At 38.2% G+C, this 16672-nt stretch overlaps 1 protein-coding gene across 1 annotated transcript in view; it reads left to right on the forward strand.

Annotated features, from left to right (window-relative positions):
* The first annotated feature begins 8112 nt into the window (after positions 1 to 8112).
* The window catches only part of ATP8B4 (ATPase phospholipid transporting 8B4 (putative)), a 299006-nt gene continuing 290446 nt past the window's right edge, over positions 8113 to 16672 (forward strand). The window contains exon 1 of the mRNA XM_070469294.1: positions 8113 to 8301. The gene's annotated coding sequence lies outside the window, so the exon portion shown is untranslated. The remainder of the gene's footprint in view (positions 8302 to 16672) is intronic.

Below are 16672 nucleotides of genomic sequence, written 5' to 3' on the forward strand. Positions count from 1 at the left end.
CTTAACCATTTGAGAGATAGTTATAGACATTGTGACATTTAATTCCTAAAGACTTCATCATGTATCACCTAAAAAGAGCATTCTCTAATCTAGCTAAAATAGAATTATAACACTTGGGAAATTTAAAATTGATACAATTCTATGATCTGATATTATATTTAATATTACTTCCTAAGATGAGTACTTATTTAAATGTCCGTAATTATTTCAATAATATCTTTCATAGTATTTTAATCATCTAAGAGCCAATTGAGGATTACACATTGTATTTAATTATCTGTCTCTTTTTGTCTCCTTTAATCAAAAGCAGTTCTCCAGTCACTTTTAGTCTTTTATGACGTTGATGTTTTTGGAGTCCTGGCCAGTTGTTTTGTAGAATGTTTTTCAATTGAATTTATCTGATGTTTCCTTAAGAATAGATTCAGCCCAGTCATTTTGGGAAGGAATATCACAGGAACGATGTTGAATCCTTCTCAGTATGTCATATCAAGAGGAGCCTGCTGATTTTTACTTAGTTCAATTAATTAGTTCAATTACTTAGTTCAATTAAGTTCAATTACTTAGTCAAAGTGCTGGCTGCCAGATGTGTTGTAAAGGTATATTTTCCTTTGTAACAAATCTGTATCACTGTGGAGTGATGCTTTCAGACTATAAATATTCTTTTATGCCCCAGTGTTTCACTGAATGATTTTAGCATGCTTTAATCATTCTTGCCTGAATCTATTATTCCTATGGTTGTTCTAGAATAAAGACCTTTCATTTTTATTATTCCTTCTGCATGCATTCATTGGCATTCGTTTCTTTTTTCCTTTCTTTTTAAGGATGGGTATACACTCATGGGTTTTCGAAGAGTTTAATGTGTAATTATTTTCTGCTGTCTATCTTGGCTGGCTTCTGTGTCCTTTTGCATGTGCCCCTCAGCCTGTGAGGGGCTTCCCTAATGACTCAGTAGTAAAGAAGCCACCTGCCAGTGTGGGAGACACAGGTTCTATACCTGGGTCAGGAAGATCCCCTGGAGAAGTAAATGGCAATCCACTCCAGTATTCTTGCCTAGAGAATCCCATGGACAGAGAAGCCCACAGTCCATGTGGTCACAGAAGAGTTAGACCCAACTTAGTGACTAAAGAACAACAAGAATGATCAGCCTTTGAGCACATTCTTATGCTCTGAAACGAGAATATGTTCCAGGATTACCCTGACTCAGCCTGGAGTCAGTTATTTCATCATGGGACCCTGCTTCCTCCCATTGGACTGTGGCATTTGGACACTGAGATCAGGATATAAGGTGTATTCCCTGTTACAGGAGACTCATTGGTTCTAAGCTCTTTCAACAGACAAACCTAGGAAATACACACTTAAATTTCTTTTATTATATATTTGATGCCTGCAAGTTAAAAAATATTTTTATTGGAGTATACATATATCTACTCTTTTTTAGATTCTATTCCCATGTAGGTGGAAATACGTACTTTTAAAAAACATGGATTTGTAATAATACCACTAATTCCTTAATCCAATGCCTTACGGTTTGCATCTTCTTCCCCATTCCATGCCTTTAAAAAAATCTCTCCAGGAAAACTTGTTTCCAACAATATCAATATATTTATTTGGCATGTTAAAATACACACAAAACTAGATTCAAAATGATTACTGCTGCCAACAATAAACTTACTAGGTTCCAGTTTTTCTCACAGTTCTTATTATTCTTAGAATGCTCCCTAAAGATGGAAAGTTAGTTTTACATTCAAAAATTATTTGTAATAGTTTTTTTTCATCTTATAAGTAGTCATATTTTTGATGTGCTCATGCTCAGGTTGGTTTGTTTCTATTCAATTTAGAGTCCCTGCAACCTGTTGGTTTAATTTTATCTTTAAAAAATATAAATGTTTACAGGGTTCAAAAATCAAATATATAATCAGAGTAGTTCCATTGTTTTCTGTATCTTTTCTACTCATTTCTTTCTTTTCTCTCTAGGTAACCAATCCCATTAGTTTCTTGTTTATCCTTTCTGCATTTCATTTTGCAAAAATAAGCAAATGTATTTCCCCCAGGTTGATTGAGATACAATTGATATACAACATTGCAAGCACATTTTTTTGGCTGCACCCTACAGCTTGCAGGACTTTAGTTCCCCCAACAGGTATTGAACCTGGGCCCTGGTAGTAAAAGTGCCACTAACCATTGGACCTTCAGGGAATTCCTGCAAGCACACATTTTTAAATTTTACCTTCTTTCTCATAAAAGGTAGCATACCATATATAGTTTGCTTTTCACTTTTTAAAATTATTTTTTACTCACACAAATATTTTTAAATTTTAATTTTCTCTTACATGTGGTTCTGCCAAATCACTTTTGACTGACTAGAAATATTATTTTCCTATTGGATGTAAGTCTGATGCTACGAAGAGCAATATTGCATAGGAACCTGGAATGTTAGGTCCATGAATCAAGGCAAATTGGAAGTGGACAAACAGGAGATAGCAAGAGTGAACATCGACATTTTAGGAATCAGTGAACTAAAATGGACTGGAATGGGTGAATTTAACTCAGATGACCATTATATCTACTGCTATGGGCAAGAATCCCTTAGAAGAAGTGGAGTAGCCATCATAGTCAACAAAAGAGTCTGAAGTGCAGTACTTGGATGCAATCTCAAAAACGACAGAATGATCTCTGTTCGTTTCCAAGGCAAACAATTCAATATCACAGAAATCCAAGTCTATGCTCTGAGCAGTAATGTTGAAGAAGCTAAAGTTGAATAGTTCTATGAATACCTATAAGAACTTCTAGAACTAACACCCAAAAAAGATGTCCTTTTCATTATAGGAGACTGGAATGCAAAAGTAGGAAGTCAAGAAATACCTGGAGTAACAGGCAAATTTGGCCTTGAAGTACACAATGAAGCAGGGCAAAGGCTAATAAGAGTTTTGCCAGGAGAACGCACTGATCATAGCAAACACCCTCCTCCAACAACACAAGAGAAGACTCTACACATGGACATCACCAGATGGTCAACACTGAAATCAGGTTGATTATATTCTTTGCAGCCAAAGATGGAGAAGCTCTATACAGTCAGCAAAAACAAAACCGGGAGCTGACTGTGGCTCAGATCATGAACTCCTTATTGCCAAATTCAGACTTGAATTGAAGAAAGTAGGGAAAACCACTAGACCATTCAGGTATGACCTAAATCAAATCCCTTACAATTATACAGTGGAAATGACAAATAGATTCAAGCAATTAGATCTGATAGACGGAGTTTATGAAGAACTATGGACAGAGGTTCATGACATTGTACAGGAGGCAGGGATCAAGAGCATCCCCAAGAAAAAGAAATGCAAAATGGCAAAATGGTTGTCTGAGGAAGCCTTACAAATAGCTGAGAAAAGAAGAGAAGTGAAAGGCAAAGGAGAAAAGGAAAGATATACCCATTTGAATGCAGAGTTCCAAAAAATAGCAAGGAGAGATAAGAAAGGCTTCCTCAGTAATCAATGCAAAGACATAGAGGAAAGCAACAGAATGGGAAAGACTAGAGGTCTCATCAAGAAAATTAGAGATAGCAAGGGAACATTTCATGCAATGATGGGCACAATCAAGGACAGAAATGGTATGCACCTAGCAGAAGCAGAAGATATTAAGAAGAGGTGGCAAGAATACACAGAAGAACTATACAAAAAAGATCTTCACAACTCAGATAATCATGATGGTGTGATCACTCACCTAGAGCCAGGCATCCTAGAACGTGAAGTCAAGTGGGTCTTAGGAAGCGTCACTACGCACCAAGCTAGTGGAGGTGATGGAATTCCAGTTGACCTATTTCAAATCTTAAAAGATGATGCTGTGAAAGCGCTTCACGCAGTATGCCAGCAAATTTGGAAAACAGCACTGGAAAACAGAACTGGAAAAGGTCAGTTTACATTCCAATCCCAAAGAAAGGCAATGCCAAAGAATGCTCAAACCAGCACAATTGCACTCATCTGACAGGCTAGCAAAGTAATGTTCAAAATTCTCCAAGCCAGGCTTCAACAGTAGCACGTGAACCATGAATTTCCAGATGTTCAAGTTGGATTTAGAAAAAGCAGAGGAACCAGCTATCAAATTGTCAACATCCATTGGAACATCAAAAAAGCAAGAAAGTTCCAGAAAAACATCTACTTCTGCTTTATTGACTATGCCAAAGCCTTTGACTGTGTGGATCACAACAAACTGTGGAAAATTCTGAAAGAGATGGGAATACCACCTGACCCACCTCTTGAGAAACCTGTATGCAGGTCAGGAAGCAACAGTTGGAACTGGACATGGAACAACAGACTGGTTCCAAATTGGGAAAGGAGTACGTCAAGGCTGTATATTGTCACCCTGCTTATTTAACTTATATGCAGAGTACATCGTGAGAAACACTGGGCTTGATGAAGCACAAGCTGGAATCAAGATTGCCGGGAGAAATATCAATAACCTCAGATATGCAGATGACACCACCCATATGGCAGAAAGTGAAGAACGAAAGAGCCTTTTGATGAAAGTGAAAGAGGAGAGTAAAAAAGTTGGCTTAAAGCTCAACATTCAGAAAACTAAAATCATGACATCCACTCCCATCACTTCATAGCAAATAGATGAGGAAAGAATGGAAACAGTGACAGATGTTATATTTTTTTGGGCTCCAGAATCACTGCAGATGGTAACAGCAGCCATGAAATTATTTTATTATTTTATTTTATTTTATTTTATTTTTTAATTTTTATTAGTTGGAGGCTAATTACTTTACATCATTACAGTAGTTTTTGTTATACATTGATATGAATTAGCCATGGATTTACATGTATTCCCCATCCCAGTCCCCCCTCCCACCTCCCTCTCCACCCGATCCCTCTGGGTCTTCCCAGTGCACCAGGCCCGAGCACTTGTCTCATGTACCCAACCTGAGCTGGTTATCCGTTTCACCCTAGATATACATGTTTCAATGCTGTTCTCCTGAAACATCCCACCCTCTCCTTCTCCCAGAGTCCACAAGTCTGTTCCATACATCTGAGTCTCTTTTTCTGTTTTGCATATAGGGTTATCGTTACCATCTTTCTAAAGTCCATATATATGTGTCAGTATACTGTAATGGTCTTTATCTTTCTGGCAGCCATGAAATTAAAAGACACTTGCTCCTTGTAAGAAAAGTTATGACCAACCTAGGCAGTATATTGAAAAGCAGAGACATTACTTTGCTGACAAAAGAGGCTATGGTTTTTCCAGTGGTCATGTATGGATGTGAGAGTTGGACTATAAAGAAAGCTGAGCACTGAAGAATTGATGCTTTTGAACTGTGATGTGGAGAAGACTCTTAAGAGTCCCTTGGACTGCAAGGATATACAACCAGTCCATCCCAAAAGAAATCAGTCCTGACTATTCATTGGAAGGACTGTTGCTGAAGCTGAAACTCCAATACTTTGGCCACCTGATGTGAATAACTGACTCATTTGAAAAGCCCATGATGCTGGGAAAGATTGAAGGTGGGAGAAGTGGGTGACAGAGGATGAGATGGTTGGATGGCATCACTAACTTGATGGATGTGAGTTTGAGTAAACTCCGGGAGTTGGTGATGGACAGGGAGGCCTGCTGTGCTGAAGTCCTTGGGGTCTCAAAGAGTTGGACATGACTGAGTGACTGGACTGTCTGGTTGGCACTAGGTCCTGTATTTCAAAGATGGCTCTAGTGACTGACCAAACATTTTCTATTCTGGGTGCACTGGAGGCAGCTATCAGGTAGAGGAACAGAAAAAGAAATGCATGGCAGATTAGAGTGGTGGGAAAGTAGGGAAGAAAATTTGCCTTGAGAGAGCATTTAATGCAATTTCCACTAGATGGCAGTAACACACTAGGAATAAGTTTTCTAAGTTCTAGAAAGGGATAAACCTGCCAGGAAGGAACTGTGGGTGCACGACCAGGGCAGAAATCTTTTAAATGGATTTACTCTTCAGATCATACCAATTTAATTTAAAAAAATCTCATGCTCAATCCTTTTCATATTTCAGTAATCTAATATTATACCAGAAAGAGAGAGAGAGAGACAGACAGAGACAGACAGACTGTGACCCTGAATCAATCTATTAGTCGTCGTTGTTGTTTAGTCGCTAAGTCACGTATGACTCTCTTCCGACCCCATGGACTGTAGCTTGCCAGGCTCCTCTGTCCATGGGATTTTCCAGGCAAGAATACTGGAGTGGGTTGCCATTTCCTTCTCCAGGGGAGCTTCCCAACCCAGGGATCAAACCTTGATTTGATCAAACCTTCTGCATTGGCAGGTGAGATTCTTTGCCCTTGAGCCAACAAGGAAGCCTGAATTAATCTATATATTCTCAAATCAGGCAAGATGCTATAGAGGGAAAATATTAAAACTAATTTTAAGATTCAGAAGACTGTAATTTAAACCTAAAGTTAATTGAAATTTCTCTATTAAAAGTGATCTTAACTCCTTTCAGTTTTGGTTTGAGCCTGATTTTAAAAAGAGTTTTAAAAAAAAGGACAAAATTGAAAAGTAAACTAAACAACAGGATTCATTTAACTCAGATTAGGAGCTGGCAACTATTTTCAGAAATTATAGAGGTAATACCATACCCTGGTTAATTTAGCAAATCTCACAAAAATACTATTTAATATCCCTTATTGTCTTTTGTGACTCTATTAGGCTAGAAGGACAAAGTATCTTCCAATTGCAGGCTCATTTCAATAGCCAGGCAAGTGTAGAATTAGTCTTACTGCCAAAAGCCACATATTTGAAGGCTTGGGAACAGGCCTGGAAACTCCACGCCAGGTGTCAAACTGCAGGATTCCCCTACTTTTCATCCTGTTCTTTCTCTGCCTCCCACTTGCTAGCTGGCTGCTGAGAAGAGCTGGCATGATAGCCCTTACTGGGCTGAGGCATGAAAGTGTTAGTTGCTCAGTTGTGTCCCACTCTGTGTGACCCCATGGACTGTAGCCCGCCAGGCTCCTCTGTCCATGGGATTCTCCAGGCAAGAATCCTGGAGTGGGTGCCGTTTCCTCTCCAAGCCATGGGGGTGCAGCTGTTTAAGAAGCCTCCTTTTGTTGGTTACAGACCTAGGGGACCCACAGGCATAAGCCACCTTCTGGTGTCCCGTGGTGGCAGTCACAAAAAACGGGTGTGCTAGACAAGAGCTCGAACTCCTTTCTAGGAGATGCCAGCTAATTGGAGCAAGGCAGAGTGAGATAGAAAAGACAGTGTCTCGGGGTTCTAGAAGTGTGCCAGAGCAGAAGCCTGGCCCTAGGCCAAAGCTCCTGGGCAAGCAAATAGGCCTCTCTCACAGAAAGACTGGCGTGTGTGTCAGCTGGCTGTCTGTGCAGTGCCCTGGGGGTAGTAGCTTGTCAAGAACTGTCTCTCTGACGGGTCCTGTCCCATGAGACCCAGGATTGAAAGCCCTCTGCCCTCCAGAAATAGGTGATCAAGTGAATCCCCTTGTGGCAGTCACAAAAACCGGGCCATCAGATGTGAGTAAGAGGTCCCCTGTAGGAGCTCTGGAGCGTGGAGAAGGGAGCGTGACGTTGACGCCCACCAGCTGGGATGAGGCAGAGAGATGGTGCTTGGTGGGAAAAGGAGATCAACAACAAGAAGATCACACTCGCTGGCTGGAGTGAGGCAGAGGGAGAGCTCAGCATGCGCCCGCAAACCGGCCGGGGTTGGGGTGTGTTCAGTTAGATGCGTTTCTCAGCGGAAGCTTTAGAATTAGCAGGTGAGTCTCATTCACATCAGATCTGGGCACCTGTCGCTGAGCCCGAGCCCACGGGGCCTTTAAGAGCTGCTTCCCCCATTGCCTTGTGGGATTCCTGGGCGGGACTTCGCTTGGTTTTCCAAGCCAGATGTTTTGGGGATGGTCTCTAAGGCACAAGTCTTAAAAGTTGGGGTGCCAGATATAGGGTTCAAGCCCTTCACTCCTCAGGGGGAAGCTCCTGGTCTGACTTCCTTCCCAACTCTGGGCTCTGCGGCACCAGAGGTAGGGTTCATGGCAGAGTTGCGACCCAGGCCCTCCTACCCGCTTTCGTGTGGGCCTTCCCTGCTCCTGCCTGACGTGTAGGAGTTGTTAGACAGTTTTTAGGTTGTTTTTTTTGGGGTGGGGGGTGGGGGTGGAGAGAGGAAGTTATTTTCCCGTGTAGCCGCAGAGTCAGTGCTTCTCCTGTGAGGCGGTGAGTCCATCTTCGTCCCACGGGTGCCATCTTGACGCCTTCAGCTCTTCATGACTGTAATTCCCCTCTGGCTCCTCTCTCTGGTGGGAAGCAAAAACCATGAACCAAGTTTGTGACGGTAAGGCCTTGGGGAGTCTGGAACCTTTTTATCTCTCCTACTTTTTTCTCCTCCCACTTACCCTTGTAGTAACCATCAGTTAACATGCCTTAAAAGGGAAGTGGCCTGCGTGCTGATTATCTTCAAGTTTAGCCAAGACGGAAGAGGCAGAGGATTGGCTGCTCTTGCTGCAGTTGGTTTTGGAGAAGGGCAAAACCCCAAGGGTTGTGGTAGAGGCAGGTTTTAGAAAAAGAGGGAAGAAAACCAAAAGAGTTGGGGCCTGGGAGGAGGTGTGAACCCGGAGTGTCCAGGGGCTCACAAATACTGTGGTGGAGATTTTTGACTCACAGTTCCTTCCGTGGTTGAGTTCTAAACGATTCTGGTGGCTTTTTGCTCTTTTGAGGACAGTCTAATAATGGAATGAGAGGCATAAGTCCTTTTGTAAAATGTTTGTACTTCCCAGGCTGCCTGCACATTAGAATTGCCTTAACAAATTTATTTTTATTTTATTTTTCCCAGAAAGGGAGCATGGGAGTTAATTTATTTTAGAGCCTGTCTGTCTGAAATGTCTTTGAGCTCTCTTACGCATGGTGGGCTGTTTGGCTGGACATAGGCTTTTTAAAATTGAGATATAGTTGGTTTACATATTAGTTTCAGGTGTGCAACATTGTGATTCAAGATTTTTGTAGGTTATACTCCATTTAAAGTTATTATGAAATATTGGTTGTATTTGTGTTGTATAATATATGTGTGTGTGTGCTTAGTCACTCAGTTATGTCTGACTTTGCGACCTCATGGACTGTAGCCCACCAGGCTCCTCTGTCCATGGGGATCTTCCAGGCAAGAATACTGGAGTGGAATACCTCCTCCAGGGTATCTTCCCGACCCAGGGATCTAACCCAGGTCTCCTGCATTGCAGGCGGACTCTTTACTGTCTGAGCCACCAGGAAAGTACAATATATACTTATATCTTATTTCTTTAATGTTAGTACATAGTAGTTTGTTCGTGTTAATTCCTTACCCCTATCTTGCTCCTTCCCCATTCCTCTCTCCACTGTTCACCATGAATTTGTTCTCTGTATCTGTTGAGTCTGATTATTTTTGTTAGATTCATTAGTTTGTTGTATTTGTTAGATTCCACTCGTACATGATATCATGTTTGTCCTTCTCTGATTTATTTCATTTAATGTCATATCCTTTAAGTCCATCTGTGTTGCTGCAAAGGGCGAAATTCCATTCTTTTTTGTGGCTGAGTACTATTCCACTGTATGTTTGTGTGTATATTGATTAATCGATTGATAGATAATCTCACATCTTTATCCACTTATCTGTTGATGGACATGTAGATTGCTTCTGTATCTTGGCTATTGTAAATTATTATGCTTTGAATATTGGGGTGTATGTATCTTTTCAAATTAGTGTTTTTATTTTTTTCAGATATATTGCTAGCAGTGAACTTGCTGGATATATGATAGCTCTATTTTTAGTGTTTTGAGGAATTATCATACTCATGATTATGAGTATCATACTCATGATCATAGAATTATCATACTATTTTTTATTTCCCACAGTGGTTGCACCAATGTGTATGAAGGTTCCCTTTTTCCACACCCTTACTAACATTTGATAATTGTGTTCATGTTGATGATGGCCATTCTGACTGGTGTGAGGTGATATCTCATTGAGGTTTTAATTTGCTTTTCTCTGATTAATGATGTTGGGCATCTGTTCAGGAGTCTGTTAGCCATCTGTATGTTGTTTTTAGAGAAATGACTATTCAGGTCTTCTGCTCATTAAAAACAGTTTTTTTTTAATTGGTGGAGAATTGCTTTACAATGTTATGTTGGTTTCTCTCATATAACAGTGTGAATCAGTCGTTAATTGTATACATATCCCTTCCCTCTTGAACCTCCTCCTGATCCCTCCATTAAAAAAAATTTTTTTTATATTCAGTTGTATGAGCTTTTTGTTTTGGATATTAACCCCTTATTGGTCATATCATTTGCAAATATTTTCTTGCATTCAGTAGGTTGTCTTTAGTTTTGTCAGTGGTTTCCTTTGCTGTGCAAAGGTTTTTAAATTTAATTATGTCTCATGTTTATCTTCTTTAATTTCCTTTGCTCTAGGAGACAGATCCAAAACATATTGCTATAATTTATGTCAGAGTGTTTTGCTCCTGTTTTCCTCTAGGAGTTCAGTGGTTTCAGTTCTTACATTTAGGTCTTTAAAACGTTTTGAGTTAATTTTTGTATATGATGTTAGAGAATGTTCTAATTCCATTCTTTTTTTTTTTTACAGTAGATAAAAGTTTTATTAGACTGCAGAATATTGTTTCATGGAAATTAAGATAAACATGTTTCACACAAGACATTTTGCCATGAAGTGAAGTGAAGTTGCTCAGTTGTGTCCGACTCTTGGCGACCCCATGGACTGTAGCCTACTAGGCTCCTCGGTCCATAGGATTTTCCAGGCAAGACTACTGGAGTGGGTTGCCATTTCCTTCTCCATAATTCCATTCTTTTACATAGCTGTCCACATTGTCTAACACCACTTATTGAAGAGACTGTCTTTTCTCCATTGTATATTCTTGCCTCTTTTGCCATAGATTAGTTGATCTGTGACATAAACTCATAAGTGTGTGGTTTATTTCTGGGCTTTATATCCCGTTCCATTTATCTGTATGTCAGTGTCAGTGTTTTTGTGCTTGTCCCATAGTGTTTTGTAGTGTAGTCTGAAGTCAGGTGTGTGATTTCTTCAGTTTTGTTCTTCTTTCTCAAAATTGTTTTTGCTGTTTGGGGTCTTTTATGTTTCCATAGAACTTTTAGAATTTATTCTAGTTTTGTGAAAAATGCCATTGGTAATTTTGATTTCATCGAATCTGCAGATTGCCTTGCATACTATGATCATTTTAACAATATTCATTCTTCCAATCCATGAATGTAGTGTATCTTTCCATCTGTTTGTGTTATTTTCAGTTTCTTTCATCAGTATCTTATAGTTTTCTGGGCACAAGTCTTTTACCTCCTTCTAAAGTATTTTAGTCTTTCTCATGTGATGGTAAATGAAATTGTTATCTTAATTTCTCTTTATGGTAGTTTGTTAGTATATAGAAATGCACAGATTTCTAGATATAAATTTTGTATCCTGCTATTTTACCAGATTCATTGATGAACTATAGTAGTTTCTGGTGCTGTCTTTAGGATTTTCTGTGTGTAGTATCATGTCATCTTTAAACAGTGACAGCTTTAATTCTTCCTTTCCTGTTTGGATTCCTTTGATTTCTTTATTTGTCTAGTTGCTATGGCTAGGACTTCAATAGTATGTTGAATAAAAGTGGTGAGAGTGAGTATTCTTGTCTTCTTCATGATCTTAGAGGAAATGCTTTTAGCATTTCACAGTTGAGTGTGATTTCAGCTGTGGGCTTATCATATATGGACTTTATTATGTTGAGGTATGTTCACTCTATACCCACCATGTTGGAGGTTTTTTTTTTGAATCATAAATAGATGTTGAAACTTTTTTTTTATTGAGAGATACTTTAAAAATTATTTTATTTATGCTTTCTTTTTCCCCAACATTTTATTATAAAAAGTTTCAAACATAGGAAACCATAGACGTGTATGATGAATTCCCGTATATCTACCTTGTAACTTCCATGATTAACTTTACCACATTTTCTTTCTCACATAACTCTCTCCCATTGTTTATCCACAAATCCACTTAAGTTTTTGATGCATTTTTTTATCTGTGTATTATATAACCAACTTTCAGTCAGCATTTTACTTCTATTTTTGTTTCCTATTAATATTTGTTTTTGTTTACATTTTTATCTCACTTCATCCTAATTTCTTTTCTCCCCCAAATTTATATTTGGTTTACTTTTTTTTTCATTTATTTTTATTAGTTGGAGGCTAATTACTTTACAATATTGTAGTGGTTTTTGCCATACATTGACATGAATCAGCCATGGACTTACATGTGTTCTCCATCCCGATCCCCCCTCCCGCCTCCCTCCCCATCCGATCCCTCTGGGTCATCCCAGTGCACCAGCCCTGAGCACTTGTCTCATGCATCCAAACTGGGCTGGTGATCTGTTTCACCCTTGATAGTATACTTGTTTCAATGCTATTCTCTCAGAACATCCCACCCTCACCTTCTCCCACAGAGTCCCAAAGTCTGTTCTGTACATCTGTGTCTCTTTTTCTGTTTTGCATATAGGGTTATCGTTACCATCTTTTTAAATTCCATATATGTGTGTTAGTATACTGTATTGGTCTTTATCTTTCTGGCTTACTTCACTCTGTATAATGGGCTCTAGTTTCATCCATCTCATTAGAACTGATTCAAATGAATTCTTTTTAATGGCTGAGTAATATTCCATGGTGTATATGTACCACAGCTTCCTTATCCATTCGTCTGCTGATGGGCATCTAGGTTGCTTCCATGTCCTGGCTATTATAAACAGTGCTGCAATGAACATTGGGGTGCACATGTCTCTTTCAGATCTGGTTTCCTTGGTGTGTATGCCCAGCAATGGGATTGCTGGGTCATATGGCAGTTCTATTTCCAGTTTTTTAAGGAATCTCCACATTGTTCTCCATAGTGGCTGTACTAGTTTGCATTCCCACCGGCAGTGTAAGAGGGTCCCCTTTTTCTCCACACCCTCTCCAGCATTTATTGCTTGTAGACTTTTGGATAGCAACCATCCTGACTGGTGTGTAATGGTACCTCGTTGTGGTTTTGATTTGCATTTCTGTGATAATGAGTGATGTTGAGCATCTTTTCATGTGCTTTTCATCTTTTCATATTTGTTAGCCATCTGTATGTCTTCTTTGGAGAAATGTCTGTTTAGTTCTTTGGCCCATTTTTTGATTGGGTCATTTATTTTTCTGGAATTGAGCTGCAGGAGTTGAAACTTGTCAAAAAATTCTCTGTATCTACTGAGATGATCATGTGATTTTTATTTTTCAGTTAGTTAATATGGTATTATTACATTGATTTGTAGACACTGAAAAATCTTTGCATTCCTGGAATAAATTCCATTTGATCATGGAGTATGATCTTCTTAATGTATTGGTGGTTTCATTTTGCTAATATTTTGTTGAACATTTTTGTATCTGTGTTCATCAAGGATATAGGCCTGTAATTTTCTTTCTTTCTTTTTTTGTAGTATCTTTGTCTGGTTTTGCTATCTGGCCTTGTAAATGTGTTTGGAAGCATTTCTTCTTCTGCAATTTTTTGGAATAGTTTGAGAATGATAGTGTTAGCTGCTGCTACTGCTGCTAAGTCGCTTCAGTCATGTCCGACTCTGTGCGACCCCTTAGACGGCATCCCACCAGGCTCCGCTGTCTCTGGGATTCTCTAGGCAAGAGTACTGGAGTGGGTTGCCATTTCCTTCTCCAGTGCATGAAAGTGAAAAGTGAAAGTGAAGTCGCTCAGTCATGTCCGACTCTTTGCGACCCCATGGACTGCAGCTCACCAGGCTCCTCTGCCCATGGGATTTTCCAGGCAAGAGTACTGGAGTGGGTTGTCATAGGTGTTAACTCTTCTCTAAATGTTTGGTAAAATTCACCTGGGAGGCCATCTAGTTCTGGACTTTTGTTTTCTGGGAGTTTCAAAAATCATTGATTCAGTTTCATTACTGATAATTGGTCTGTTTATATTTTCTATTTCTTCCTGATTCAGTCTTTGGAGTATGTACATTTCTAAGAATTTGTCCGTTTCTTCTAGGTTGTCTATTTTATTAGCATATAATTGTTTGCAATAATTTTCAATGATCTATGGTGTTATTTTTTTGTTTCTGATTTTATTGATTTGGGCCCTCTTTTTCTTGATTAGTCTGACTAAAGGTTTATCAATTTTATTTATCTTTTCAAAGACCAGTTCTTTTCATTGATCTTAGTTGTTGTTTTTAGTCTTTATTTCATTTATTTTTGCCATGATCATTATGATTTCTTACCTTCTACTAACTTTTGTTTTTTTTTCTTTTTCTAGTTCCTTTAGGTGTGAGGTTAGGTTGCTTGAGATTTTTCTTGTTTCCTGAGGTAGGCTTGTATTGCTGTAAACTACTCTTTTGGAACTGCTTTTGTTGCATCCCATAGATTTTGGATTATTGTTCTTTCATTTTCATTTGTGTTCAGATATCTTTAAATTTCTTTTTTGAGTTCTTCAGTGACCATTGGTTGATTGTTTAGTCTCTGTGTGATTGTGTGTGTGTGTGTGTGTGTTTCCTTGCAAATTTTTGTTGTAGTTGATTTCTTGTCTCATAGTATTGTGGTTGGAAAAGATGCTTGATACGATTTAAGTTTTCTTAAATTTATTGAGAATATTTTTGTGGCTTATTATGTGACCTGTCCATTAGAATATTGGGTTAGATGTCCTTTAGTACATTCTATCCAGTAGAATGTTCATGTGCACTTGAAAAGAATGCGTATTCTGCTGTTTTTGAATGGAATGTTTTATATATATATATATATGAATTTTGACCAATATATATATTAAGTCAATTGTTTAATGTGTCATTTAAGGCCAATATTTCTTTATTGATTTTCTGTCTTGTTGATATGTTCATTGATGAAAGTGTGATGTCAAAGTCCCCGACTCTTACTGTGTTGCTCTCAATTTCTCCCTTTATGTATGTTGATATTTGCTTTGGGTAAAAATATTTTTATTGGGTACATGTATATTTACAGTTTTCACAGCATCTTCTTGGATTGATCCCTTGATCATTATGAATGTAATGTCCTTTATTATTTCTTTTTGCAGTTTTTGTTTTAAAGTTTATTTTGTCTGATATAAGTATTGCTGCTCTGACTTTCTCTTGATTTCCATTTGCATAGAATACCTTATTCTAATTCTCTCACTTTCAGTCTGTGTGTGTCTTTAGATCAGAAGTGAGTCTTTTTCAAGCAGCATATATATATATGACTCTTGTATTTATGTCCATTTGGCTCTGACTTTCTCTTGATTTCCATTTGCATAGAATACCTTATTCTAATTCTCTCACTTTCAGTCTGTGTGTGTCTTTAGATCAGAAGTGAGTCTTTTTCAAGCAGCATATATATATATGACTCTTGTATTTATGTCCATTTGTCATATCTGTTTTTTTCTTTGGAGCATTTAGTCCATTTACAATTAAGATAGTTACTAATACATATGTACTTACTGCCATTTTGTTAATTGTTTTGGAATTGCTTTTGTAGTTATTTTTTGATTATTTGTTCTTCTTTTGCTTTCTTCCCTATGATTTGATGACTATCTTTACTGTTATTTTGGGCTCTTTTCTCTTTTTTTGGGTGTGTCTTTATTATAGGTTTTTGATTTGTGGTTACCATAAGGTTTATGTAGCTATCTATGTTATTTTAAGTTACTAATCTCATAATCTCTAATGCACTTTAACAACTCTACATTGTTACGTCCCTCCCCTACAATTACTGTTTTGACATCATATTTTACATCTTTTTGTTTTGTGTGTCGCCTAACTACTTACTGCAAATATAGGTGGTTTTACTATTCTTGTCTTTTGACCTTTTTACTAATTTTGCATAAAGTTGATTTACTATCTTTACTAAATATTTCCTCTTACCAGGAAGCTCTTTCTCTTTCCCCTCCTCCTCTCTCCTTAGAGAATTCCCTTTAATGTTTCTTGTTAAGCTGAATTAGTAGTGATGAGCTCTTTTAGCTTTTGTTTGTCTGTAAAACTTTTGATTTCTCCATAAAATCTGAAGGCAAACCTTAATGGGTAGAATATTTTGGTTGTAGGTTCTTCCCTTTCATCTATTTAAATATATTATGCTACTCCCTTCTCCCCTACAGAATTTCTGCTGAAAAGTTATCTGATAACCTTATGGGAGTTTCGTTGTATGTAACTTGATTCTTTTCCCTTGCTGCTTTTAATATTATTTCTTTATATTTAATTTTTACACTTTCAATTAAAATGTGTCTTTGTATTGACCTCGTTAGGTTGATCCTCTTTGGGACCGTCTTTGCTTCCTGGATCTGGATGTCTGTTTTCCTTCCCAGGTTAGGGAAGTTTTCAACCATTATGTCTTCAAATATGTTCTCAGTCCCTTTTTTCTCCTTGTGGAACCCCCATCATGCAAATATTAGTATGCTTGATGGTGTCTCTGAGGTCTGTTAAACCACCTTCACTTCTTTTTATTTTTTCTTTTTCTGTTCAGCTTTAGTGGTTTCCACTACTCTTTTGTTCCACTGACCTGTTCCTCTGTATCATTTAATCTACTGTTGATTCCTTCTAGTGTTGATTCCTTCCTCCTTTTCATTTCAGTTATTGTATTCATCTCTGTTTTGTTCTTCTCTATATTTGCTAACTCTTTTAAGCACTTGTAACTCCTACTCTGTTCATCCAATCTTCCTGAGTTATTGGATCATC

This window comes from Odocoileus virginianus, chromosome 6 (genome assembly GCF_023699985.2).
Source record: "Odocoileus virginianus isolate 20LAN1187 ecotype Illinois chromosome 6, Ovbor_1.2, whole genome shotgun sequence".
NCBI classification, from domain to species: domain Eukaryota; kingdom Metazoa; phylum Chordata; class Mammalia; order Artiodactyla; family Cervidae; genus Odocoileus; species Odocoileus virginianus.